Source organism: Microtus pennsylvanicus, chromosome 8, assembly GCF_037038515.1.
Source record: "Microtus pennsylvanicus isolate mMicPen1 chromosome 8, mMicPen1.hap1, whole genome shotgun sequence".
NCBI lineage: Eukaryota > Metazoa > Chordata > Mammalia > Rodentia > Cricetidae > Microtus > Microtus pennsylvanicus.
The window spans coordinates 4,209,280-4,236,531 of record NC_134586.1 but is presented as its reverse complement, the minus strand read 5'-3'; the positions used below and the strand labels follow the sequence as shown (position 1 = coordinate 4,236,531).

General features: G+C 46.0%; 1 protein-coding gene across 2 annotated transcripts in view; it reads left to right on the top strand.

Moving 5' to 3' along the window:
* The window catches only part of Rassf8 (Ras association domain family member 8), a 78,833-nt gene that overhangs the window by 14,726 nt on the left and 36,855 nt on the right, over window positions 1–27,252 (top strand). Inside the window, exon 2 of one of the 2 annotated variants that reach the window (XM_075982287.1) lies at window positions 9,279–9,372. The exons of the other annotated variant lie outside the window; for it this stretch is intronic. The gene's annotated coding sequence lies outside the window, so the exon portion shown is untranslated. The remainder of the gene's footprint in view (window positions 1–9,278; window positions 9,373–27,252) is intronic. 2 annotated transcript variants of the gene reach the window in all.

Sequence of the window (27,252 nt, the reverse complement as noted above, 5' to 3'; positions counted from 1 at the left end):
ATTATAAGTTTGGCCAGCAGTACAGATACAGCCCAGCCATTTCTTCAGCATGATCAGTTGACTGACCTCACAGGTGGGCAGTTGAGGAGCAACCAGCTTGTCCTGTAGGGTGTGGGTGAGAAAGAAGAGACTCCAACAGCAGAGGGCTGTAGTGCCTGGCCCAGCTGGAGGACCAGCCAGGAAGGGGGTGGATGCTGCTCTCTGACGGGGCGCAGAGAGGAGGGCCATCCTGTGACATCATGTCACCCAGGATGGCACCTAAGATAAAGGCTTGAAGCTATGACGAGCAAATAAGACTGCACTTCCCAGGAGGACTGAAGAGTGTGAGCTTGGGCACGAGTGGACAGCAGGTGGGAGGTCTTGGTTAACCATTGCGGGAATGAGGAGCAAACAGGGTGGTAGACAGTTTTAGTTGGGAGACAGGAATTAGGAAAATTTTCTTAGGTAAGGTGGCCCTTTGGCAAAGGTTCACAGCGGTCAAAGCAAGGTGGTACATTTAGAAATGTAGGTGTGAAATCTGAAATTCCAAACTTAGGTACTTTTATTTTCATCAGGTTTTCTGAAACAAATAGAATGTGTCTTTGACGGTCCCCAGCAGGATCATGTGAACAGGCTCTTGACCCCATTGTGCTCTTACACCTGGAATTACAGGCTCTCTTCAGAGCCAAGACCCTTCCAGGCTGTGTTAAGTATGTGCAGCAGCAGCATGGCCGTTCTCTCCAGTTAGCAGAATGTGTAATTTAAGAAGTAAATGCCGTGACTAACTGTGGAGCTACAGTGAAGCCCTTGCCACCCCACCATCCCCACCACCCCGCCATCCCCACCACCCCAGCCTTCTTCAGTTGGAGGCAGCAGGGAGCCCCAGATCCCTCCCTGCCACCAGGCCTTTAAAGCAGACAGGTCATGACGTTTAAATTAGTATGAGTTCCACAAACAAAGTTGTTTTTTCAGTCATGCTCTTTAGGTTTGTTGACTTAAATCCTAGGAAAAACACTAGTTGAGTGATGTGAATGAGCTATGCCAGGTTCTGCTGGGCCTTTTTTGTTAGCCCTTCAGCTCTACGGGTTAACCTGTGTAGAGATGCTTTTTAAGCTGCACAGTCTTAACTGAGCACCCAGTGGGAAACCTGCTGTGAGGGGTCAGTCTGGTGTGAGGAGAAGGAAGAGGGCAGGGGTCGGGTCAGTCTGGAGTGAGGAGGAGGAGAGGAGAGATGGTTCCAGGTCCAGCCTGCTGTTCTGGCATGGGTAGGACTCTTCATCCTAGAAGGTAACTTACAGCTTTTCTCTGTATGTCTGCTTTTGAGTTGAGGTGCACTGAGGCAGGCGTGCTGAAAGACCCCTGTCAGTCAGTCCGTGACGCAGAGGCTAATGTGCAGGACGCGCTGCTTCCCTGCATGCTCTCTCCTGCTGCTGCCAGCACCGTCTGAAGCATGATTGTTTTACAGGCGCCACTTTCAAAGCCATCGTCCTGTTATCTAAGCTTGTGGTTGTGTCTCCTGGATATGATTGTGATGTTTGTGGGCAGCATATGTCCTGCTCTCAAGGCTGTGCGCTCCTGGATATGATTGTGATATTGTGGATAGCATATGTCCTGATCTCAAGGCTGTGCGCTCCTGGATATGATTGTGATATTGTGGATAGCATATGTCCTGATCTCAAGGCTGTGCGCTCCTGGATATGATTGTGATATTGTGGATAGCATATGTCCTGATCTCAAGGCTGTGCGCTCCTGGATATGATTGTGATATTGTGGATAACATATGTCCTGATCTCAAGGCTGTGCACTCCTGGATATGATTGTGATGTGTGTGGATAGCATATGTCCTGATCTCAAGGCTGTGCACTCCTGGATATGATTGTGATGTGTGTGGGCCGCATATGTCCTGATCTCAAGGTTGTGCGCTCCTGGATATGATTGTGATGTGTGTGGGCCGCATATGTCCTGATCTCAAGGCTGTGCACTAGAAATCTTTGTATGTGTCCATGATGACTCCTAAGCTGAGGTAATACCGCTTTTTTAATGTAGTATTTTTTTTTTGGTTATTTGGGCGTTTCACATAATCTACCTTGATCACACTCTCTTCCTGGTCTCCCAGGTCCACCCCACCCTGTGACCTCCCTAGAAGAAAAGAAAAAAACAAATCTAATTTGTGTTGCCCATACACTCACTGGAGCATGGTCAAATTCCCTATGCCTGCCCCTTACAGAAAACCAAGTCCTTCTCTTTCAGCACCCCACCCCCACCAGAAGCCAGCAACTGTGAAGATTTCACCTCTGCATCCCCAGCACAGTTTTTTAAGAGTTCTCTTCAATGGCTTTCTGTCTATACTGTTTTCTTTTTGGGTGGTGGCAGTGGAGGAGGGGGAGTTGTCTCAGAATCTGTGCAGCTCTGCCTGTCCTGGAACTCACTGTGTAGACCAGGCTGCGGTTAAAGGTGTGTGCTACGACACCTTGCAGAACACTTCAAAAAATGTTTCCTGGCAAACACTATTTATTGTGTGGAATTGGAAGTGGCAGGCACTGCTCTGTGCAAGTGTCTACTGTTCTGGAGGAGGAAGAACCATCTTCGAAATAACAAGCTGGGGAATATGGTGTCTGTGTCTTTTCCACTGTGGAATAACAATGGAGAAAGCAAGAGAAACAGTTTGGAATGAAACTGTTTGGAAGCGCAGTCATGACTTCTGTGGCCCTGGCAACAGGTTAAAGCATGGCAGCAGGACCAAGAGCTGGCCAAGCGTATTCTCATCCATACCGTGGGAGAAAGACTGGGACAAGGCTACAAACCCTCAAATCTACCCCCAGAGATGTACTTTCTCTGGCAAGGGTGTGCCTCCTAAAGGTTCCATAACCCCCAAAGAGCGCCACCAACTGGGCACCAGGTTTTCAAATACTTGAGCTGATGGGCAACATCTTATACTCAATCCATAGTGGAGCTATTGGTAATAATGAGAGATTACAATCTCCTTAGCAGTTGAGACAACCTTCTAAACATAAAGAAAAGAATACTAAATGTAATCAGTCAGAATCAGGTTAAAAATAGCAGTTGTTGGGATGGCCACTCTCCTAGCAGTTGTGGAACTTAGCGGGGTAGAATCACTGGAGAGAAAGGGCGGGAGCGCCTCCTTTGCAGTGTTGTTTGAGTGGTCAGGAGTGTAGCTAAGGCAGACAGTGCTGCTACTTAAATACAGGCTGTGTACTCTGGAGGCTTGGCTTTCAGTAGCATACTCTGTGCCTGTTCTCACCAGAGAATGGGAAAATCCCATCGCATGGTCGTTTCAGTGACATCAGTAGATGAGTTCATGTCCTTGAAGCTCTGTGCTCTGCCGTTTATCACATGGAAAGAGCTCTAGCCGCTCTCTTTTGAGCCTGGAGACGAACTGGCTCTAAACGTTACAGATGCCACCTTACGCTTTCAGTCAGAGCTGAGAGCACAGCCAGACTGAGCCCTAACGGTTGGGTGCTATAACTCCAGAAAGGACCCGAAGACCCGCCTTCAGGCCCTTTGACAGGAGACGGTAGGGCTTCAGAAACAGGTCACATTCAAGTCCTTGACCTAAATGGCATTAAAACCTAAAGACAGTCAGTCAGCTCTGTGAGCCGATTGCTTTATTGTGTATATTTCTCTTTGATGGGAAATTGGGCAGTGATTCAAGATTAACATACACCATCAGCCAGTTTAGGAAATTAGCTAATTGTTTAGAACATGCTGAAACATGCCAATAACCTAAAGTAGTTTTGTGTTCACCAGTGTAGTATCTTTTCTCCTACATCTATGTTTGTCCCTGGATGTGCACTAGAGTCCCTGATAGCGCCTTTGGTGCAGGGCTGGTGGTGAGAGGCACCTTCTACTTACTGCATTCCCAATCCTCTACTTTTTTTTCCTTTTCTGCAAGAAACTCACTTTTGTTATTTTAGAATAAACCCTTCTCAATCTTTGACTTATTCTTCCTGCATTTTAAAGTTCATTTTCTTAGGCTGTAGCGCATGGGGGGGGGGGTTGGAGACCTAACTGGAGAAGTTTCAGACGTCCACCTAGAGACCTCTGTGAGCCATCTTGGGGTTTTCTCCTGGGAGTAGCATTATGAACAGATGGTTCATCCACACAGTGAAATGGGATAATCAAGTCTGAGCTGAGCAGAGGTTAACACAGCAATCTCTGGCATTTAGGAGAATGTCCAAGTGACTGGGAGTGGTGTCTCTACCAGTATTTGGGATTTTGTTTGTGGTAATATGAAAATACAGCATAGCAAGGGACCTTTCTGTTCTCATTAGAATTTTTCCTTTGATTTAGGAAGTAGTCCCACCCACAGCAACTTTCCCTCCTTATAGGGAAGAATTGAAATCCCCACTCCCCCTCCACACACATACACACTTCAGGAAATAGTATATCAGGTTCCTGTGTTGTCAGTGCCCTGTTCCTGACTTTCTCTGGTCTAATTGTTTGAGTTGTCCAGATTCTGTGTGAGGTGTGGGGTTGGCGAGAATAAGGGCTCCGTGCTGTAGAAGAGGGGTGGGTGGAAGTCAGAAGCCAGGGGAGGGTGAGGCCTGTGCAGAGAGAGCCCTTGTGTGCTCAGAGAAGCAGCCTCCTGCCCTCACCTGTGAGGTTACCTTTGTCATCTACGGCACTCAGAACACATTCCTCCCTTTGTGTAGTTTTTTGTTTTTTATTCTTTGGGGGCTGCCACCCAGCTCCCAAATAAACACATGGAGACTTATTCTTAGCTTATAAATGCCCAGCCAACTTTTCTAACTTAAATTATCCCATTTCTCTTCTGTTTTGCCTCTGGGCTTTCTACCTTTCTTTATCCTGAATATCTTTCTTTCCTTTTTACTCTGTGACTGGCTGGGTGACTGGCACCTGGCATCTTTCTCTCCTCCTTTTCTTGCTCCTCTATCCTCTCTCGAGCCTAGATTTCTTCTCCTGTTTAATCCCCTCTGTATGCCAGCCCTGCCTATCCTTTCTTTTCTGCCTAGCTATTGGCTTTTCAGCTCTTTATCTGACCAATCAGGTGTTTTAAGCAGGCAAAGTAACAAAGCTTCACAGAGTTGAACAAATGCAACATAAAGGAATAAAACATATCTTTGCATCATTAAACTAATATTCAACAGCATAAACGAATGGACCACATCTCCAGTTAATATTCCACACCACCTCTGGATCCCTCTGAGGACCCTGCCTCCATCAGAGCTGTGAGAGGGTTGTCTCCGCAGCACTAACCTGCTTCCTCACCTCTTCTTCACCTTTCTCTGTCTTCTTCCAGTCCCATCCGTTTCAACGTTTGCTCTCAAAACGCAGGGCTCTAGCCATGTGGTGGTTTTTTTGTTTGTTTGTTTGGTTTGTTTTTATATACCTCTTGGGCCATGGATATTATGTGATTCTATTCCCAGGGCTCACCTTTTTACATTTAACCCTTTATGTCCCATTATTATACCAGGTGTGTGTTCTGTAATAAAGTTTCTACTCACGTTGTTATGTTTGTTTTTCAACCTCTATCTATTTGTTGGTATATGTTCCCTCCCTCAAATTGGGATCCTAAATCTTCAACAGAATTTGAGTGAATACTGGTCTAGCCCGAAGCTGGTCTTGTGAAAACACCATGGTATAGAATATTGAAATATAGCCAGGGGAAGGAAACCCTGGCCAAATAATGATCCCACAGCTTAGCAGCTGAATTTGTGAAGTATATTTCGGAGGTGTTTAAGCAAAAATCAGTGGGTGGGCTGTTTAGAATAATTGATCACCTTCTGTTCTTAGCTTCTGATATGCTGCTCTCTGATATCCTGTGTGTTTAGTAGATTGTGAGATTGTTGGGGTGAAGTTCAGTTCTTTATGGGGTATGGACCAGTGAGTGTTTTAGGAGAGAGGGACAAGGTATTGTGGAGTGCAGACATTTCCTGAGAGCAGCCTGGGATAGGAGAGGTGGCCTGTGAAAACACACTGAGTTGCCCTCAGAGTGTGGACGTGTGTGAACTGGATAGAGCGCTGCCTGGGGCTTGTCTGCTGAGTGCTCACGGTAGCTTGTACCAGCAGCTGTGAGTGCATGAGCTTCCAGCCACCCGTCCTGCTCATGTGTAGCAGCATTAGTAGCTGGAAGGAGCTCCAGTTTAGGACCACAGATAAGGAGGGACATGTTAATGTCTGTCATCTGTTGGGACCTAGCAAACGTTACTTTATTTCTCTAGAGCAGTGGTTCTCAGCCTGCCTAATGCTGTGACCTTTAATACAGTTCCTGGCGTTGTGAAGTTCCCCAACCATGAAATTATTTTCATTGCTACTTCATAACTGTAATTTTGCTACTGTTATGAATCATAATATAAATATCTGTGTTGTTTGGGGTCTTAGGTGACCTCTGTGAAAGGGCCATTCTACCCCCACAGGGGTCACGACCCACAGGTTGAGAAGTTGCTTTGGATAATGGTGATGTCTCACAAGTTTGCACAGAAAGAAATCCATGCTGTAGTCTTTATAGTGCCTGCCCTACTTTAAATAAGGCAAGAATTTAGCAATTTATTATTATATAATTGTTTTCGTTGTTACCATTGCCTATTGACTGGTGATGTTTTAACTGTAAGAGCAGCACACAGCGAGTATTTCCACAGCAAGTCCACCTTGTTCTTTCTGGAGCCCTTTGTTTTCTTAGCCTTTCCTATGGGATGTGTGAAACAGAGGGTACCTTTCTCACTGACACTGCTTTTAACAGAACTGAATTTCATAGGAAGTGTGTATCTGTGAATTTGATGTCAGAGAAAAGAAACAGAAACACCTGGTATGTTCCTGTCCTTTATCATTATGAGAAACCCACAAAGTTAGGAATATTTCAGATTTGTATGGTATTTATGACTTTATTCTTATTTTGTGGGTACAGGGGTATATCGTTTATGAAAAAGCAAGCTGATACATTTTTGTTTTATTTCTGTTTTTTATTCATGTTTGAAAATGTAGTACATGAACGAGTACTGTACTTATTCCTATTCCATTCGCTCCCCTCAGCTCCCGCCTTGTCCCCCAAGCTCTGATCTCTTATTCTTAACTATTATTGTCACACACACATTAACACGTGCACATGCTGAGTCACTTTGCTATGTGTTGCTCATATGTATATGTTTGGGGGCTGACCAATTGAAACTGAAGATCTGTCATGGGAGGGATGTGAGAGGGAGGAAGAAGAGGAGGGGAGGGGAGAGAGGTCACAGCAGATGCCCTGGTCTTCTGGCATTAGAGTCTTTGCACTCCCTCTTCTGCGATGTTTCCTGAGCCCTGAGTAGGTTGTGATGTAGATGTGTCATCTGCACTGGGCTGGGCACCCCATGGTCACGAATTCTCTGCATTTTAACTACTTGTGGATCTCTATGATAGTTTCCCTCTGTTACAAAGAAGCGCTTTGGTGAGGGTGAGAACTGTACTAGTTTGTAGGTATGAGGGTAATTATTCCTAGGGGTGGCAAGAAGACATCTTACTTGCCTGCTGGGGAGTGAGGTGCGTTTGGCCACAGAGAGAATTGGTGGGGCTCAGACATGAGATGCCAACATGAATGGAGCTGACTGGTGGGAGGCTGGCTCATGCTCTGTGGCGGCTCCAGGAAAGGAGGTGAGAAGGAGCTTAGACAGTCTCCTGACACAGAGGGACTCATGGGCAACAGTGATGTGCTCAAGGATTTGGTCTTTGTGTTTTCATCTGCGAAGTGAACTGGATGAAGGGAGAGCAGTGTGCTGGGAAGGTAAAGAGGGGCGGAGAAGGTGAGTGGGGAAGGAGTCTACTCGTGGATAGTAGCTCCTGTGGCTGCTAGTTCAAACAGCTAGTCTCTCCTGCATGGTTTTCACTGGCTGCCCCGTTCTCTCCAGCTGGTTGACCTTCTCTGCACTTCGCATCCATCCCCAGGCATGTCAGGGTCTCCTGGAGGACACGTAGGCAGGGCTAGTTGGAGCAAAGGCTTTCCTCTAACAGCTGGCATCATACTTGAAGGGGAATTCGATGATGCTTTACAGTCTACTATTTATCCTTAAACACTGTAAACAGGCAGCCATACACCTTGCATTGCAGTGATAACAGTGTCTAAAACATAACCAAGCTGGTGGGATGGCTTAGTGGGTGAAGGTGCCCCCAAGCCTGGGAACCAGTTCAGTCCCCGAGACCCACATTTTAGATGGAGCAAATTCCTGTTGTCCTGTGACCTCCACTCGCCCTCCATGGCATATGTGTACACACACACACACACACACACACACTGTGACCTCCACTCGCCCTACATGGCATATGTGTACACACACACACACACGCGCGCGCGCATGCTTGTGCACATGCAGAGTAAGTAAGAAGTTAAATGTAATGCCTTCTTAAGAACTAGGAAATCGGTGACATCTGTGAAACAATTAGAAAGTTGTAGTCAGGAACTGGCTTCTGAAGACAGCAGCCCTGCGGCTGGAACCGGCTGTAGGAGGGCACCTGTGGACTCAGGTTCACGTGTCCCGCTGTGGAAATACACACATTTTATTCCCAGTTTGTATCTCACTTGAGATACAAAAATCCACCATTTTTTCTTATTGCTATTTCATGTAATTTCATGACTAAGACTTTAAGAATTGAGGTTTTGTGGGGGTGGGGTTGTCCTTTATTCATGAGAGTAGTGTGTGTCTGAGTATATCTTGAAAATAGTAAAAATGGCTGACAGTAGCTGGCCTTGCTCTAAACTTTCTATAAATAGATGCAGAGACTTGTGAAGGGCATAGTGTGAACGTGGCAGACTGAACTGCGTCAGTTCCGTCCTGCAGCCAGGATTTCTTAGACTCCTTCAGGCTTCACATTCTTTAGGCATTAGGCAGCAAGCGTCAGGGGAGATCTGCCTGGCCGCCTCTCTCCACCCCGCCCAGGGTTTCCCTCAACATCATTAGCCTTGGGTTTAGGCAGTTTTCCCAATGCCTGACTAGTAACAGCTTATCCGCAGGTGCTGTTGTTGCACGGAATTTCAGGCGGTAGAAAGCGGGAGAGAACCTTTCCTGGAACACTCTAGGCCATTAAGTGGTCTTTAAAGAAACAACTGAATTCCTTTCCAATAACACAAAGTGTTAGGTGAAACTCAACAGAAACCTCCCACCCAAGTCACTGCGGGGGTGGGTCAGAGGGCTGAGGAGGGCTGAGTAGGGAGCGAGCTGACGGGAGATTGTTCTCAGGAAGCACTGTCTGTGCTTTGCTTCTTTAGGACTGCAAGTTAAAATAGGGGAAGTCATGATTTTTAAGATAGATGTTGGCCATCACGCTAAAAACGCTTCGTATGTTTTCAGGTGCCTGTGCCAACCACTCAGGATAGCAGCATGGTGTTCTGTTGTCTCTCATACTGCCTCACACTGGCTGGCCCTGCTCGAACCCTGCAGGGAGGTGAGTCAGATGCTCATGCTTTGCATGAGCATCCTAGAAGCTGAGCGCCCAGGACAGTTACTTTGAAACACCTTTTAGAGTTTTGGGAGACATTTATAGTTCTGTTCACTGGTGATTCCAGGACTGTCCTTTACAGCCTGTCTATTTAAAGAACCTCAGTGACTGTCCTAATGCCCAGGCCACCCTGGTGCTGACAGGTGCATGTCCTAACAAGTTCAGTTCTGAGATGGCTGCTCTGCTCTTTAACTGCTACTTCTGAAAGCAGAGGCGTCTACACAGAGCTCGGCTAGGAAGGCTCCGTGGCTTCTCTGGTGACTCCGAACTGTCCTGTGAGCTCTCTCATCAGGGTTCCTGACCTCAAGTATTCAAAACTGAGTCCTGTCTCAGGTTGCTTTGGGTGTGCCTGCCCCATCATCTCTTGTCTCCCAGACGTGGAAGAGACTCACTGGTCTCAGGAGGGAAAGCGGTCTGGCCTTGTTTGTGCGGGTAAATCACTTATGAGGGGACTGTGCACATTTCACAGGTGAATAAACTCTTTCAGGACACCAGCCAGTGAGCCATGGCATAAATTCCTTAGCCCTTCATTTGCTAAAGTTTTGTGATTGCATGATCCTCAGAGGTCTCACATAAATTAATCCTCCACCCAAAATGTACAACCTTAAAATCTAGTAATTGCTCGATTCCTGGAGCAACTGGGCTCCCCAATCTTCAGTTCCATTTCTGTACTGGCTCAGCTCTCATACAGAGCCTGCTACAGTGTTTGAACACTAGAAAAATCGTGACTGCATGCTCACACGGTTGAGTGTGCGACAGTGATGCTAACAAAGCCAGCTGGTTACATCCGTGTAAAAACTAAAAAGCCTGTTAAGTCCTGCTCTTGTGAAGGATAGGGGACAGGGACAGGGAGGACAGCCCAGCTAGTGTCCCTGTAATTAGATCAAAACTCAGAGACTAGTGTCTGCTGCTAGGTCCCGTTTCCACCTCAGCTGCTCTCTTGGCCTGATAACCTCTTAAAGCCCAGCCCCCTGATGCTGTTTAAATGGCAGTTGATTTCAGTGCATTGAATTGAATTGAATGTATTTTGGAGGGGACACACACTAGCAGTCTCTGTCTTAAACTCTGCCTCTTTCCCCGTGCCCGTTTATCCAGTGTCACTGCCTTTAAATGTTCACATGTTGCTATTGATGTGATGAGGTAGGCTTCATGGATTCCATGGGCAGTCGGGACAGTCGTTTCAGTTTCATAGCCATGTTAACTTACTATTCATTTCTCCCCCCCCTGTAGTCATGTTAACTTACTATTCATTTCTCCCCCCTATAGTCATGTTAACTTACTATTCATTTCTCCCCCCTATAGTCATGTTAACTTACTATTCATTTCTCCCCCCTATAGTCATGTTAACTTACTATTCATTTCTTCCCCCCATAGTCATGTTAACTTACTATTCATTTCTTCCCCCTCTCCTCCTGACTTCATTGTTTTGATTAGCTCACCCACTGGGACTAGCCATGCAGAAGATTTTCAGGAAATATTCTAAACCTTTGAGCTTGAATATTACTTTATCTGTGGTGTTCCTTCTCAACATAGCTTTCCAGTGCTCCTTTTTCCTAACTGTCTGAATGGATTGGAGGCCTTCTTTATCCTTTGGTGGATTAGTTTTGGTCTCTGTGGGGCATAAGAACCTGGGAATAAGGTGCTGTCTGTCCTGACACAGTCTTGGACCGAGTTCCTAGCCAGGAAGAGCCCTGGCTGCTCTTTCATGAGCTGAAGTCAGCGATAAGTGAACTGCTTTTAAGTTTAAGTCAAACTTGATTTTATGTCACTTGAAACAGTTTTTAGTTTTGCTTAGTTATACTCTCTAAAGGCAAAGATTGGTTACTGCAGAGTATCTTTCCTGACACATTGGCTCCTTTTTAGTTTTCCTAAGTTCTGGGAACTTTCTCCCAAAGGCAAACAGTAGTCATTAATTTTTAAAAATTGCTCATTTAAAAAATAAAATTATAGTTCAAAGCATATAGAAAGTGCACAGTGTGAGCTAATGCAGTGGCTCCAAGCATATAGAAAGTGCAGTGTGAGCTAATCAGCGGCTCCAAGCATATAGAAAGTGCAGTGTGAGCTAATGCAGCGGCTCCAAGCATATAGAAAGTGCAGTGTGAGCCAATGCAGCGGCTCCAAGCATATAGAAAGTGCAGTGTGAGCCAATGCAGCGGCTCCAAGCATATAGAAAGTGCAGTGTGAGCTAATGCAGCGGCTCCAAGCATATAGAAAGTGCAGTGTGAGCTAATGCAGCGGCTCCAAGCATATAGAAAGTGCAGTGTGAGCTAATGCAGCGGCTCCAAGCATATAGAAAGTGCAGTGTGAACAAGGTTGCCTTATTCTTTACTCTCAGGTTATGCACAGAGACCTGTCTCTAGCAGCTCTCAGCACAGGAGAGAGGTAGTGCAGGGTGTCTGCATAGTGTAAACTCGTTTGTTCCCGACCACCCAGACCCGAGTAATCACACAGAAAGTATGTTAATTACAGCACTGGCCAATATCTCAGGCTTCCTATTAACTAGCTCTTATGCCTTAAATTAACCCATTTCTATTCATCTTTGTATCACCACGAGGCTGTAGCCTACTGGTAAGGTTCTGGCATTCTTCCCCTTTGGCAGTTACATGGCGTCTCTCTAACTCCATCTACTTTCTATATTTCTGTTCAGATTTCTCATCTGGCTTTACTCTGCCATAGGCCGAAGCAGCTTCTTTAATAACCAATGGTAATAAAACATATTCACAGCATACAGAGGGGAATCCCACATGAGTAGAGAACCATAGTCACACTAGCCTGCCTCTTTCTTCCTTTCTCTCAGAGTTCAGGCAGGTCATGCTTGCTTCTTAGAAGGCTTAGGGAACTTGCTTTAACCCACATTCCAGCACTTGGGATGCTTGCTCCATGACCTTGCCAAGTCTGTAGTGATCATTTCTTTTCTTTGACGTCACCAGTGTGCTTTTTAGTTTAGAAGAAAAGTCACTCCTTGAGGAAGGGCAGCCTTGATTGCTTCCCAACTTGACCTTTTTTTCTTCTCTCTGTCTCTTTTTCCTCCTCTCGTCTTCTTTTTTATTCTTTCCTTTCAAGATGTCTCCAAATGTGCTCATTCTGTCCTTTCAGAAACTGTCGTGTCGTATGGAGCTCAGTCTGGGGGAAGTCACGTTACGTGTCAATGAATGAAATGCCATTTTTGTTTGGGAGACCTCGTCTTCTCAATGTATTGAATACAAGAAGATCTATTTGTTTCATTGAAAATTTATGACTTGGTGTATAAACAATTTAATGAATGAAAACTATTATCATTTTTGTTAAAATATTATGGCCTTTTCACCCAAATTTCAGTCTTATTCCAGACATAGTCTGTGTATATTTTCATGCTAGAAGGCTTCTCTTCTCTTATATTGGAGATAGCTGTTCAAACCAAGCACGATAGATAGGTAGGTAGAGACATAGATAGGTAAGTACATAGATTAGGTAGATGATAGATAGATGGATAGACAGACAGACAGACAGATGTAGATAGGTGGGTGTATACATACACACATATGTAGGTAGCTATATAGATAGGTAGGAAGAAGAGATGTGAACCGTTGCTTTTGCAGGTAAGCCAGGACTCACAGTCACTCTAGGCACAACCCCAGTGCTGACTCAGCATGCTCGGCAAAGAAGGACTGCTGGGTGTGTGAGCAGTAGGCAGATGGGCTGAAGTCACCATCCTTTCTCAGCACTGGTTCTTCCTCATTGGCTGAAGTTCACAGTGCTTATCTCAGGGTGACTACATAGAGCATGGCGTATTTCTGGAAACTGGACACCTGTAACTCCTCTTCATCTCTGCAGATTGCTTTAACTGCCCTGGGTTCTACAAACAGATGGTTCCTTCGCGCTCTGTACCTCCTAGGCTTTTCCTGTAGAGCTTTGTAGCATGTTTATGGACAGACAGGAATTCTGGCAAGTAGTCACCATACCCAGGTGCACGTGTGGTCCCGCAGCTCCCAGGGAAGGCTAGTCTGTGCCGTTTCACGCCAGTTCTTTTGACATGGAAAGGCATGAATCAAGGCCTGCACCTGCTTTCCCTTTAAGCACTCATTTTATGATTTGTTCTCTTGTGCTTGCCTAGTCTGTGACTAAGTTGATGTCTAAATGGCTGAAGTATTATTTGGTAAGATTAAAGCATGAAAGTTTACATGTATTAAATCAAAGGACTTCATGTGACTCAGAGACACTTGCTTTGTGCACAAGCTTCCCAAACTTTGGAAAGTTATAGTTGGTGATGTGATACCAGATCTTGTTTTCTTGTTTATGCTTACTAGTATTGGATGTGTTATGTGTACCTGTGTGTGTGAGAGAGAGGTTTTAGTTTTGATAGTTTCTTTAATCTTAAATATTTAGCAATTCTTGTTTTCGGTCTCAAAAGAATCTTGCTATTTTAAATTCTTCTTGAACTAGCAGATAGATCACATTAAAAGTTACACTGCCAACTGCAGTTTTATATGCAAACCATTTGAAAATTGCTCATGTTACAAAGGAAATTGTTTTAAGAAGATAAAATGATCATAGACCATTTAAAAAAGTGTCACCTTCAGGACAAATGGGGGTAATTATTAATTATTGCCGTTTCTATTCTTTTCTATCAAAAGACATTTGGTTCATCCTCTCCAGAAGCTTAGTGATTTTTACAACCAGTAAATTAGAATTTCATACAGATTGGTCTCCAGTCTTAGGGAAGCTGGGCCTCTCACACCCTCTTGGATATCTCTCATGTAGTTTACACTTATGTTGTAAGCAACTACATAGAAGTTGAACTTTTTTTTTTTTTTTTTGCTTGGGGGTATTGTTGAGACTGAGATTTGATGCTGAAGAAATTATTGCATGGTCTGGGACTGGAGCATTCCCTCTGGACTTTCCTTCTGGTTCAAAAATGGCTGTCTATTGTGTAAGGAGTAAAAATGTCTGTGGAGTGGATGCCATCTCTTTCATTCAGTCCAGTGTTTTCCCGTGTACCTGTCCTTTCTTCTACTGCAAATGGATTTACATAGCAGCAGCCCAGCCATCATGATCCATTCCAACCTGTACTCCTGAGTGGTCCAAGCTCATGACCTTGGTAAGAGTCACTTTGATTGAGTACCAGGAACAAGAGCTGGGCAGGAACGAGCCTGAGAGAAGGTGGAATGTGCGAGAACTGAGGAATTTTGCTGTAGAGAGGGACAAGAAATAGAAGCCCGTGCAGGTTGTGAGACTGCAAGGAGGGTGTCTGAAACAGCCTGTGGGGTTGGAGAGAAGACGCCCCCAAAGGGAGTGGCACTCTTCGGAGGTGTGGCCTTGTTGTCAGAAGGGTGCCACTGTGGGGCAGACTTTGGGGTCTCTTGCTCAGGCTTCTCTCAATGTGACAGTCAGTTGACTTCCTCTTCCCTCTGCGTCAAGACGTAGGATTCTGAGCTCCACTGTCACGTCTGTCTACACACCGCCATGCTCCCCGCCACGATGATAATGGACTGAACCTCTGAAACTGTAAAGGAGCCACCCCGATTAAATGTTTTTTTCGTGAGAGTTACTGTGGTCGTGGTTTCTCTTCACAGCAGTAAAAGCCCTAATCCAGCTGCTTAGGTGTTTGACCTCACAGGTAAGGACAGAAGGAGATGGCAGAGAGAGTGGTGCTGGAGTGGGCACGGTTCTCCAGGCGTGCCTGTGCCAGGACCTCCAGGGGCAAATGCTTCCCGTGACTCTCAGCCCTCAAGCTGGAAGCCTTCTCACTCTCAAGGGCTTGTTTTTCTTCCATGGAGAAGTTGGGTCAGGTGCCAGCCAAGGCCATGAGCTTTAGCCAAAAATTAAATAAAAACCTGATGAGGAACTAGGAAGGGCTGGAGAACCGGTCACTTCATCTCCATGAGCAGTTTCTGAGAACACATAGTTTCCCTCCCTTCCTCTGTGACCAGCTCTGCCAAAATGAGCCGGAGACAGGACAGAGGAGCGCCATTCTCAGGCCGTGCAGGAACTGCATGGGCACCCGGGAGAGAAGCCACCTCACATTATACACGCACAGTGGGTCCCCATCTGCCAACAGCCCAGTTCCCCGCGTCCTGGGAATGGGTGCTGCACTTGTTTTTGTGAAGCTCTGTTTTCCTAATGATTGCTTCTCATATTATCCATTGAAGATTAGTTGAATTTGCTTTTTAGCCCAACCTCCTTCCCCTCATTATCTAATTCAGGTTAAGGTTTTCCACTAGCAACTTCTTTCCATCTGAGAAATTTTTACACAACTGTGGTTATAAATGCATATAAAATCGATATGTAATTAAACACTTAATGATAATAAACTATAGTTATTTCTTAAATAACTCTTTAATAAACATGATTTTACCCTTTATTAAAGACCGTGAGATGGGCGCGCTCCGCTGCTGTGTATCTAGCAGTGCCGTACACAGACAGACTAAGCGTGTCAGAAACTGTGTGATAGGAAGAGGGGGGACCTTTGTTTCCTATGGGTAAACCGCCATTTCTGTGAGAAGAACACTTCCCACCATAACACAGTTGTCTTGTATCTGAGCCAAGGTGTATTAGGCAGTGTTGGTGGTCATGACGTGATGACGTGCACTGTGTATGTTCACAACTCCATCTGCAGTGAAGTCACATGACAGCATGAGTGAGCACGTCCAGAAACAGCGTGCACGCACGCGTTTGACCTGGAGCTAATTCGTGGTCATCCACAGACTTCACTGTGGTCAGAATCTTCATGACCCTACGTTCAGTCCCACAACACAATATGGACTTCATTTAGCCAGCTTACATTAGAAATATCTGGTCATAGCCAACCATTTAGTAAGCTTTGCTTTAGTTTAATTCAGCTTCTTCTGTGTGCCCATGGGAGAAATCCCCATTGAAAAGAGGGAATACTGGATCTAGCCAATCTGTGTACCAGACCCTTTTAAGAATTTTCTGGAAAGCTTGGTCAGCTCCTTCCCAGAAGACTCTCCCTGATAAGCAGTAGTATTTTTGACAGGAGTGGATTGTTCTGCCAGACCTCCCTCAGATCTGCCCTCCATCCCGCAATCAAGAGAATCTAGTAAATATGATGAGTTTTAGCCTGGTATGATCTGTGTGTGCTCCCCTCCACCAGTGCAGGAGGGGTCTCAGGAGGTGTGGTCTGTGTGTGCTCCCCTCCACCAGTGCAGGGGGGTCTCAGGAGGTGTGGTCTGTGTGTGCTTCCCTCCACCAGTGCAGGAGGGGTCTCAGGAGGTGTGGTCTGTGTGTGCTTCCCTCCCTCCCCTCCACCAGTGCGGGGGGGGGTCTCAGGAGGTGTGGTCTGTGTGTGCTCCCCTCCACCAGTGCAGGGGGGGTCTCAGGAGGTGTGGTCTGTGTGTGCTCCCCTCCACCAGTGCAGGGGGGGGGTCTCAGGAGGTGTGGTCTGTGTGTGCTCCCCTCCACCAGTGCGGGGGGGGGGTGTCTCAGGAGGTGTGGTCTGTGTGTGGTCTGTGTGTGCTCCCCTCCACCAGTGCGGGGGGGGGGGGTCTCAGGAGGTGTGGTCTGTGTGTGCTCCCCTCCCTCCCCTCCACCATCGCGGGGTGGGGGAGTCTCAGGGGGTGTGGTCTTTGGGAAGTGAGCAGGTTCTGAGAGGTCATAAGTGGAATCAGTCCCGTATGAAATGGACCATGGAGAGCTGCCTTGTTCCTTTTGCCATGTGACAGTGTAGCAGGAAGGTGGCATCTGTGAGCAGGGCAGGTCCTCGTCATACAACACACCCCATGTGTGATTAGTAAACTACCTACTTGTTGGTGTTGGTTAAGTAGCTCAGCACACCAATACATGAACTTCTGTGCAATATCCTTAAGTGTTTATCACAGGCTCAGGGAAGAGTTAAGTAGACCATTGGTAAATTATTTTATTTTATTAGTATTTTAGTGTATACATCCAGGATGTGTACAGGTAGAGGTCAAAAGACTACTTTGTGGACTGATCTTTTCTTCCATCTTTGCATGGGCTCCAGGGGTTGAACCCAGGTTGCCAGGCCTGTGCAGCAAGCACCAAGCCGTCCCACCAAGTAACTGCTTGTTGAAGTTGTTTGGTGCCACATTAATTCTTTCCTTGAACAATGAGCATGTTACGTAAATACCTGGCCCTGGCGTGTCTGCATTCGAGTCCTGGCTCCCTGGCCGTGGAGGGTGATAAGCAGTGCTCTGAGGAAGTCTCTGGGGAACTGACAGTGACACCTGTCTGGAAGAGCTTTTGAGAATCACACAAACTGGCACATTTGGAGCACTTAGGACAGAGCCTGGCGTGGTGAGCCTTCTGCAAAGGGCTCAGCACGGGAGCATGAGAACCCCAGGCTCCACTGCTCTTTGCGGAGCTCTGGAGCTGGCAGGGAGTGTTTGAGCCGAGTCTGTGAGCTCTGGACAGCGGCCTCCGTCCTCCTGCCTGGCTTGGGTGTGATGGTGCTTATGCATTTTGTGCAGTTCGTGAGTTGACTTTAAAAACCCATGACTATGATAAGTATCCTGATTGGTTTTTTCTTGGACTTGAGGCATTTGTGATGTTTCTTTCCACGTGAGTTTAAGAACTGAGCAGTCTGTTCCATCTCTGCCCTTGGATCCGGAAGTGTAGGCTGGCAAGTGGAGGTTTCATGTGGTCAGGGCATAATTTCCACGGGGTTTGCTGTCATCTGGCCTCTCAGGTTAGTAAACAGGCAGCCTTCTTGTGTCTTGCTGTGCCTGGAGACTGGGTCCCAGCCCCTCTCATGTCCTTAGTTTCCAGCTCCGTCTGTACGGTTACCGCCTGGGAGAACTGAGGCTTGTGAGCAGTGTCTGTGCCCTGTGGATGGAACAATAAACCATCACATACGTGTTCAAGGTAGTTCCAAACCAACGGTTAAAGTACACCATGGACAGAGTCTGCTGACTGCTAGTCCGTGCCCTGTCCTTTTATTCAGCTCAGTAAAACCACAGTAACACGGCATGGAGCAGTAAGCTGGTCTGCTAACTAGAATCACAGTCATGGGGTGGCATTTCCAGCAGTGTGGGAAGACAGGGTACTTACTGGCTATGGAAATACTGTTTTATATAACAAAAACACGTGTCTCTTTTAGCTATGCTCATTCTTGCTGGTTATGATATGTGGTGGCATTTCCTAACATCTCAGTTTTTAAAGTGTTTTATGATATTCACTGTGTCACTAAAGTAAGTTTTATGTGTGAAGTCTTTAATGTAGCTAGTGCTAAATATCCTTAGCAGAGTGTAATTACCAGATTTTACCCCATACTTGGTAGGTAGGTGAGTAGTTCCAGGAAGAAAAATGGTTCTATTTCTGTAACCGTCATTTCTCATCAGAGTAAATGGCATGTTTCAGTACTGCTTGAGCAGGCCCAGAAGGGAGTACAGCTGAGTACTGTGTGGGTCCTGTGCTTTGTGCAGTTGTGTCCCGTGTGCTGCTGGACGGGGCACCGCACTGTCCCGTGTGCTGCTGGACGGGGCACCGCACTGTCCCGTGTGCTGCTGGACGGGGCACCGCACTGTCCCGTGTGCTGCTGGACGGGGCACCGCACTGTCCCGTGTGCTGCTGGACGGGGCACCGCACTGTCCCGTGTGCTGCTGGACGGGGCACCGCACTGTCCTGTGTGCTGCTGGACAGGGCACCACACTGTTGTGTGCTGCTGGACGGGGCACCGCACTGTTGTGTACTGCTGGACGGGGCACCACACTGTCCCGTGTGCTGCTGGACGGGGCACCGCACTGTTGTGTGCTGCTGGACGGGGCACCACACTGTTGTGTACTGCTGGACGGGGCACCACACTGTCCCGTGTGCTGCTGGACGGGGCACCGCACTGTTGTGTGCTGCTGGACGGGGCACCGCACTGTCCCGTGTGCTGCTGGGCGGGGCACCGCATTGTCCCGTGTGCTGCTGGACGGGGCACCACACTGTTGTGTACTGCTGGACAGGGCACCACACTGTCCCGTGTGCTGCTGGACGGGGCACCACACTGTTGTGTACTGCTGGACGGGGCACCGCACTGTCCCGTGTGCTGCTGGATGGGGCACCGCACTGTTGTGTGCTGCTGGACGGGGCACCACACTGTTGTGTGCTGCTGGACGGGACACCGCACTGTCCCGTGTGCTGCTGGACGGGGCACCACACTGTTGTGTACTGCTGGACGGGGCACTGCACTGTTGTGTACTGCTGGACGGGGCACCGCACTGTTGTGTACTGCTGGACGGGGCACCGCACTGTCCCGTGTGCTGCTGGATGGGGCACCGCACTGTTGTGTGCTGCTGGATGGGGCACCACACTGTTGTGTGCTGCTGGACGGGGCACCACACTGTCCTGTGTGCTGCTGGATGGGGCACTGTGATGTGGGAGTGTCATATATCAATCTGTTGATTTCATTGGTTAAGCAATAAAGAAACTGCTTGGCCCCGATAGGCTAAAACATAGGTGGGAGGAGTAAACAGAACAGAATGCTGGGAGGAAGAGGAAGTGAGCTCAGAGACGCCATGCTCCCCGCTCCGGGGCAGACACGATCGATGAAGCTCCAACCCAGGATGGACATAGGCTAGAATCTTCCCGGTAAGCGCACCTAGTGGTGCTATGCAGATGATTAGAAATTAATATGTGAGAATTAGCCTAGAAGAGGCTAGATAGAAATGGGCCAAGCAGTGTTTAAATGAATACAGTTTGTGTGTTATTATTTTGGGCATAAGCTAGCAGGCGGCCGGGGTGCTGGGGACGCAGTCCCGCAGCTCATATTACAACAGTACTGCACTGTTGTGTGCTGCTGGACGGGGCACCGCACTGTTGTGTACTGCTGGACGGGGCACCACACTGTTGTGTGCTGCTAGACAGGGCACTGCACTGTTGTGTGCTGCTAGACAGGGCACTGCACTGTTGTGTGCTGCTGGACGGGGCACTGCACTGTTGTGTGCTGCTGGACGGGGCACTACACTGTTGTGTGCTGCTAGACAGGGCACTACACTGTTGTGTGCTGCTAGACAGGGCACTGCACTGTTGTGTGCTGCTGGACGGGGCACTGCACTGTTCTTATGTGCTGTAGCTTCCTAGTGAGGACTCAGCTTCCACAGCAGCTGATTTGTTTCAGAACATCTACGTGACTGATCAGTAATCAGCTCTGAGAAATGCAGATTGCAATAGGATACTAATAAGGGTTGCCAGTTATGTGATTGTGGCGTGATGAGCCCTGCTTTAAGCATTCATATTCATTATTACTTGGTCTTGACAAGTTTAAGGATTATTATTCCCATTCTAGAGCAAGGAAACTGCGAATAGCCAATGAGGAGCAGGGTCAGATATCCCAGGGATGCTAAACTATGTCAGGGGCATACTCTTTCTGACCATACAGACATCACTAATCGATGATAGATGCTCATGCTGAGCCTGATGGGCCCTTTCGACATTCATTTTGACATCTGTAGCTCATCAGGCTTAACATGTCATATAAAACATGTGACATGCTTAACTGTGAATATGCCTCTGTTTAACTTTCTCTTGAATTCTACTGGGATGCTGAAATTGAGCCAGTGTGTTTGGGAAATAACAAACCAGATACATCATTGCTCAGATTTAGAGGAAGAATAAACACACGGAATTTTCTATGTATATCTTGACTGGTGTGGACAGTTGGGATTAATACAAGTTATTTCCATTTTAATAGCATTTAAAAGTCACTTCCATGTGGAAAATATTTTAGTCGACTATAAAAATATAATCAAATTATCTCATCATATTTGAAAATAATTTTTCAAATGGATCTGTGAAATAAATTTTATATAATAAGCAATAACTGGCTATAAGGCTGCAAAATAAAATTTAAAAAAGTAAAATATAAAATTTTGTTATGGTAAATATTATAACTCTTTGGTTATTTTCCTCTGATTAAAGGCAGCACTTTGAAATTTTAAATTAAAAAAAAAAGATTCCATGCTTAGTCAAAGTGATACTGTAGTTGCTCCCCTTACCCTTGATCTAAGGTCCTGCATCCCCATAGGCTCATGGAAGAGCACCTCAGTGTGGGGCTGAAGGCCAGAGCTGGGGCCAGACACAGGAACACCACAGTAAAAATGTCTCGTTCTTATCTACTGCTCAGTGTTTAAACTTCTAGAAGATACTCTTCAGTTTTACTCTCTGAGTAAAATTCTGTCAGGGACAGAAAACTGAGAAATAGAAAGTAATTTATATGAAATATGTTTCCATTGATAGGCCACTTGGCCACAAAGACACTGAAATGAAATGGTGCCAGACAGGTGTGTGTGTGTGTGTGTGTGTGTATCATAAAGTTACTTATAAAATAATTGAAATTATTTTATTTGGATTTTTTTGTAAAAAATAAATGAAATTAAGCGAAGTAACATGTAACATGCTGGTGGAGTTTCCTCAGTGTCCTCTGCCTGTTCTCAATCACATCCCCTCTTTCTCTACTGATGAGGACCTTCTTTAGAGCCAGAGGGCACGAGCTCAGCCTGTGTGCAGTGGAGTGTTGAAATAAGAGTGGCGGGGCTGCGTCCCCGGCACCCGGCCGCCCACATGGCTAGCTTATGCCCTGAAATAATTACACGGAAACTGTATTCTTTTAATCACTGCCTGGCCCATTAGTTCCAGCCTCTTATTGGCTAGCTCTTACATATTGATCTAACCCATTTCTAATAATTTGTGTAGCCCACAAGGTGGCTTATCAGGGAAGATCTTAACTTGCGTCTGTCTGGAGTGGGAGAGTCATGGCGACTGACTTGACTCAGCTTCTTTCTCCCAGCATTCTATTCTGTTTACTCCGCCTACCTAAATTCTGCCCTATCAGGCCAAGCAGTTTTCTTTATTAGTTAACCAATGAAAGCAATAGATAAGATACAAGACCCACCTCCATCATTTCCCCTTTTTCTGTTTAAACAAAAAAGAAAGGCTTTCATTTTAACATAGTAAGGTTACATATAACAAAACAGTTATCAAGCAAGAATTACAGTTACAATATTTATATCTATTTTATCTTTTATCATAACTGAGAAAAACTATAACTAACCTTTCTTCAACTCCATCAAAGACTCCAGAAGGATATAATACTACCTAAGCAAACAAGAAATCCAAAACTCTAGAAATGACAGAGACATCTCGCTGCCTGGACAGTCACCCAAAGTTCTTTTGTACCATTGGGGCATCCATCTTCAGCCTTCAGGTTCATAGTATCCAGCAGACATTTTCATCAAGCAGGAAATTCCAAAGACAGTTCAGTCACTTTCTGCTGTGTCCTGCAGAATGTCTCACAGACTCTTTCATGAGTCAGGAACCCTGAAAGATCATCTCACCTTTAGGCAAGTTCAGCAGTCCTCTCTCTGCGGGTTCTTTGTGTCCAGTTTATGCATCAGTCCACACCAGTGGAGTGTCTGATCCCTGCTCAGTGCTGGTCACCCTTCTTTCCATCGCGTGCCTCTGTCAGGCCGTCACAGTCGGCAAGGTTGGAGTCTAGGCTTTGAGCTTCCCAGCTTACCTGAAGCAAGAAGTGTGCTTTCTCCTGCACCACGGAGAGGAGTCAGCCATGTTTGTCTCAAACTTTTGAAAACCTGAAAAATCTCACAGCCTAAATCTGATTCAGTGTTTCTTGTTTAGCTTTTTATTTTGTTTTGTTTCTTCATTTGGCTTGTTATGGGTTATCTATCTAATCTCTCTGGTTCTAAAAATCTAACTCCTGCTTTGTTTTGCTTTTAGGCGCTAGGATAAGGGTCCTATAGATTTATAGTAAGCATTTGCTAAGATCTCCCAATAACCCTGTGCGGTTATCCTCAAGTTTAGATTGTATTTTTGCAATGCCATCTTCATTAATCTGAATACTGTTGCTTTCTGTTGTTAAAAGGCCTGGTTTGGGACATAAGCCCCGGCAGGGGGCTCTGATGAGAAGGCGTGGTTTCTGCATATGAAGATCTTCGAGTAAACAGCTGTACAGACGGCAGAGTTCTGAGCGAACGCATTGTTCTTAGGAGCTGTACAGTCTAACATCTCAGAAATCACCAACACTTCCATCTGCAGTTTAGATCGCTTGTAAAGAAAGTTGTGTGGTGGCAGTTGGCACCGTGTCCATCCACACAGTATGGTGTGAAGATATTTCCTTCTTCCTCTCCTTTCCTTTGGCCCCGTGGTAGTATCTTTCCTATGTTCATCATTTTCCCGAGACACTGGAGTTCTTGTCTAAAGTTCACTCATCAGCTGAGTTCCTTGCCTTTTCAGTTTCATTTCTAATGGTTTATAAAATTGACCTAATTCTTTTATTTTTATTTTTTTCTGGGCATATGCTTCTCTTTATTTGTGAATTTGCTTCATTTTTATTGTCAGTGTTTCAGTTGGAACTCTCTCCTCCTCCCCTGAATAATGTTGAATAAGGAAACATTCTTCCTCAGGTTTCCATGAGAGCAAAAATCTGGACAGTGAGAAAGTTTTTTAAAAAAAAAAAACCCCAAAAGCTGTTTTATTTTTATATTAAATCATTATTGTTGATTGTAACTGGGTATATGTTCAGTTTCGTACATGAAGAGGTTGCTATTGCGTACCCACTTGCAGGACTGCTGTGGTTCTGATGTCTGCAGGAGAGGGTCTGTGGCACTCTGACCACAGGAACTAGAGTTAGAAATCAAGGAGAGGTCCAAGAGTTGCTGAGGCTGTGGGGCCTTTCGCAGCAGCACTGCTTGCTCCTAAGGCTAAGGTCCTGTTCCTAGGAGACAGGCCTCGTCACTCAGGAAAATCCCAGCCGTGGCTCCCTGGATAGAGACATTTTGTTGGTGAAATTTACCAGAATCTCTATCTTGCTGATGAAGCCTCTTGCCAGAAAATGCCCTAGGTTGTTTTTGTGGGCTCCAAGGGGGTGCTGAAGAAGCTGCCCTTGCTGCAGGGCCCACACACCAGGAACGCCTCCTTCTGAGCTGCTAGACTTACCGGAAGGTAGAACCTACCCTATACTCACCAGTGTTCCTTTGCCAAAACTTCACATGGTTTGACTATTCAGAGGAAATCCTTAGGAGCTCAGACCTATTTTCATAGAACAGGCAAGAGGGTTAAGTTGGATCACATAAAGCAATGTCCAGTAATAATAATAGCCCAACAGAGCTCTAGTGAAGCAAAGATACCCGCTTTGACTTCACTTCTGAAGGGTTTGAGTTGTTAGCCCTGTCGTTACTCTGGTTCTAGGAAACTATTAGTGCTGTTGAAGTTGTCTGTAGACTTGAGGGGGATCTTGGAGCGCCACTGTGATAGAAACAAGCGTATCTTGGTAACACACAAAGAATATGTGACCAGAGAGAAAGTAGCTCAGCTAGGCAGTTTCTTTCTTGCAGGAATGCGCCAAGCACACAGCCGGGAAGCTCACATTCTAGCACAGGTAGAGGTTGGACTGACTGGGGTCCAACCTCATGGTCTTTGTAATTAGCTAGTTTTCAATCAAGCGAAGAATGTGATGGAAAGAAGGAAGGCTTGACCACGGGGGTCACTTAAGTGTCTTTGTGTACACAGAATTACCAGCTGGAGGCTAACATTGGCATAAAGACTTTCCAAGGTGGTGGTGGGAGAAAAGATTTGCAGGAAAGTCTTAAAAGGTAGGGGAGATAAAAAGATTGAATTCCTTGCATAAATAAACATCTACAGTGTTCGACAGAACAGACTAATGTTTAATATTTCTTGTAACTGTCAACTTGTTTTTGTTTTAAAGGAGTTGTATTATTTCACCTCTTCTCTGCTGTGGTCATTGGACTGTAAGCACAAATACAGCACACACCCCAGGCGATGGGCGTGGCCTCCTGTAGGCCTTCATTCTTCCGGAACAGAAGTAGCTCTAGCCCTGGTCATCTTTAGAAGGTCCATCTTTTAATTTAAAAATAATTTAAAGTATCTGAGTATGGATTTTTTTAAAGAAACATCCTACTACAGCACTTCCTCCCTCCCTCTCTTCCTCCCTTCCTTTCTTTTCTATAGACAAGACTGGCCTGGAAATGAGCCTGAGATAAGCCTGCCTGTGCCTCCCTTCTGGGTCTAGAATTAAAGGTGTGCACCACCACTGCCCAGCACCGTCCCTTATTTAAAGGAGGACAGTTCAGGCTGGAGAGACTGCTCCCTTCCTCTTCTTCCAAAGAACCCGAGTTCAGTTCCCAGGACTACACTAGCTCCCCTCCAGGGGACCCGATACTTTTGACTTCCTAAGGAACGTTCACTCACATAAAAATAAAAATTGTAAAACACTAAAATTCATGTGCTAAGATAAACTATACTGTGTGATAAGCCCAAATGTATATCTTACTAACAATTAAAGACGTGACTTTAATTTCTTAGTGAAACTTGGAATCACGGAAGATGACACAGCTCAGCAGGAAGGGGCTGTGGCCAAACTCCTGCTCTGTTCCACGCCTCTCTGAAGAAACAGGCCTTGGTGGACCCTGGGTCCAAGGCAGGTAACAACCTGCCCACCAGACTGCCCTTCCAGCAGTCACCGGCTATTACACATGTGCTGGTGGGCACTGCAGTCACCAGAGTCTTCTACAATATGAATGGCTTTGAGGGGTTGAGTTACACCCCAGTTCTCCAGGCTGACTTTTACCCTGGCAGATTTAGGCCCCATGCTGAGGCAAAGGGAAAGAGGAAGGGTGGAGCTGTAGAACAATCTTAGAGAATCCTACAGGATCCTCTGCGGAGTGCTGCTGCAGGGGAGATACACGGTCCTGTGTTTCTATACACTGGTGTGGAGCCGACACACAGTGAGATTCAAATCTCTGCATATAGCACAGTGAAAAACAATAAAATGCTTAGGGTGTATTTTCACAAAAATTATAAATGCTAGAAACCAAATGCTATAAACATTGTTGAGAAAACTGAAGCCCTAATAAGGGCAGCCGATCTTGTGTACACTAGGGATCGTGTACACAGGAATGGAGGCGGTCCAGTTCTCATGTGCACCAAAGGGAAGTAAGGACAGGTTTAAAGATGAGGAATCAGAAACTCTCAAACTAAGGTGTGAATCCTCAGAAACCAGACAGCAGCTCCTTGTATATGACACTAAGTGCCAGGGCAGCAGCAGAAGAAGAATAAAGTAAACATCAGAAGTAAAACTTCGGTTTAAATGGTGCCATCAAAAAAGTGACAAGAAACTCTTCTGTAATAGAAAATATTTGCAAATATTTTACAAAGGACTTATTTCTACACAGTATAAGATCTCTTACAACCTAGTTCAAAACTAATTGCCTTAATTAGCTCAAGTGTGCCCAAGTACATTAGCACATCTCCATGTACAACTACCCAGTGGTGTTCCTGAGAGCACTTGGCACCAAGAAGAAACAGCGGAAGGATAAAATGCTGGGCGGTAATGGAAACAGGGCCTCAGCTTCTCGAGCATAGGTGGGCATTGGAAGTGCTGTGCTCATTAAAGAGCCAGTCACAGAGATGTACGTGCAGACGGGATTGTTTCTGTGAGAGCCTTAACAGGAGGCAGCGTAGCCCTTTGTAATAGAGATAAATCATAACATAAAGAAGTCGGAGCCCTGTGTAAATTCAGCTGTGTGTGTGTTTAAATGTTTCAATCACTCCTTCATCCCCACTCTAGTGGGGTTGTGGGTATTTTTGTCTTCTGGAAGCTTGGGCTAGAGTTTTGATGGGAAGTGGCAAGTGAGTACTAATGGGTTTGAGGCCTTTTTGTGGAGGGTGAGAACAGTCCCAAAATTGATTGTGGTAATGGCTACACAGTCAACTTACACTCTTTAGCTAGTGACTCATGGAATGCTAGTGGTATCTTAGGAAACGGCGTTAATCAAACAAACTGGATGGTCCGGCAATTTCTCATGCTGAACTTTAAGCAAGAAAGACAGAAGGACCAGTAAATCCCTAAAGAGA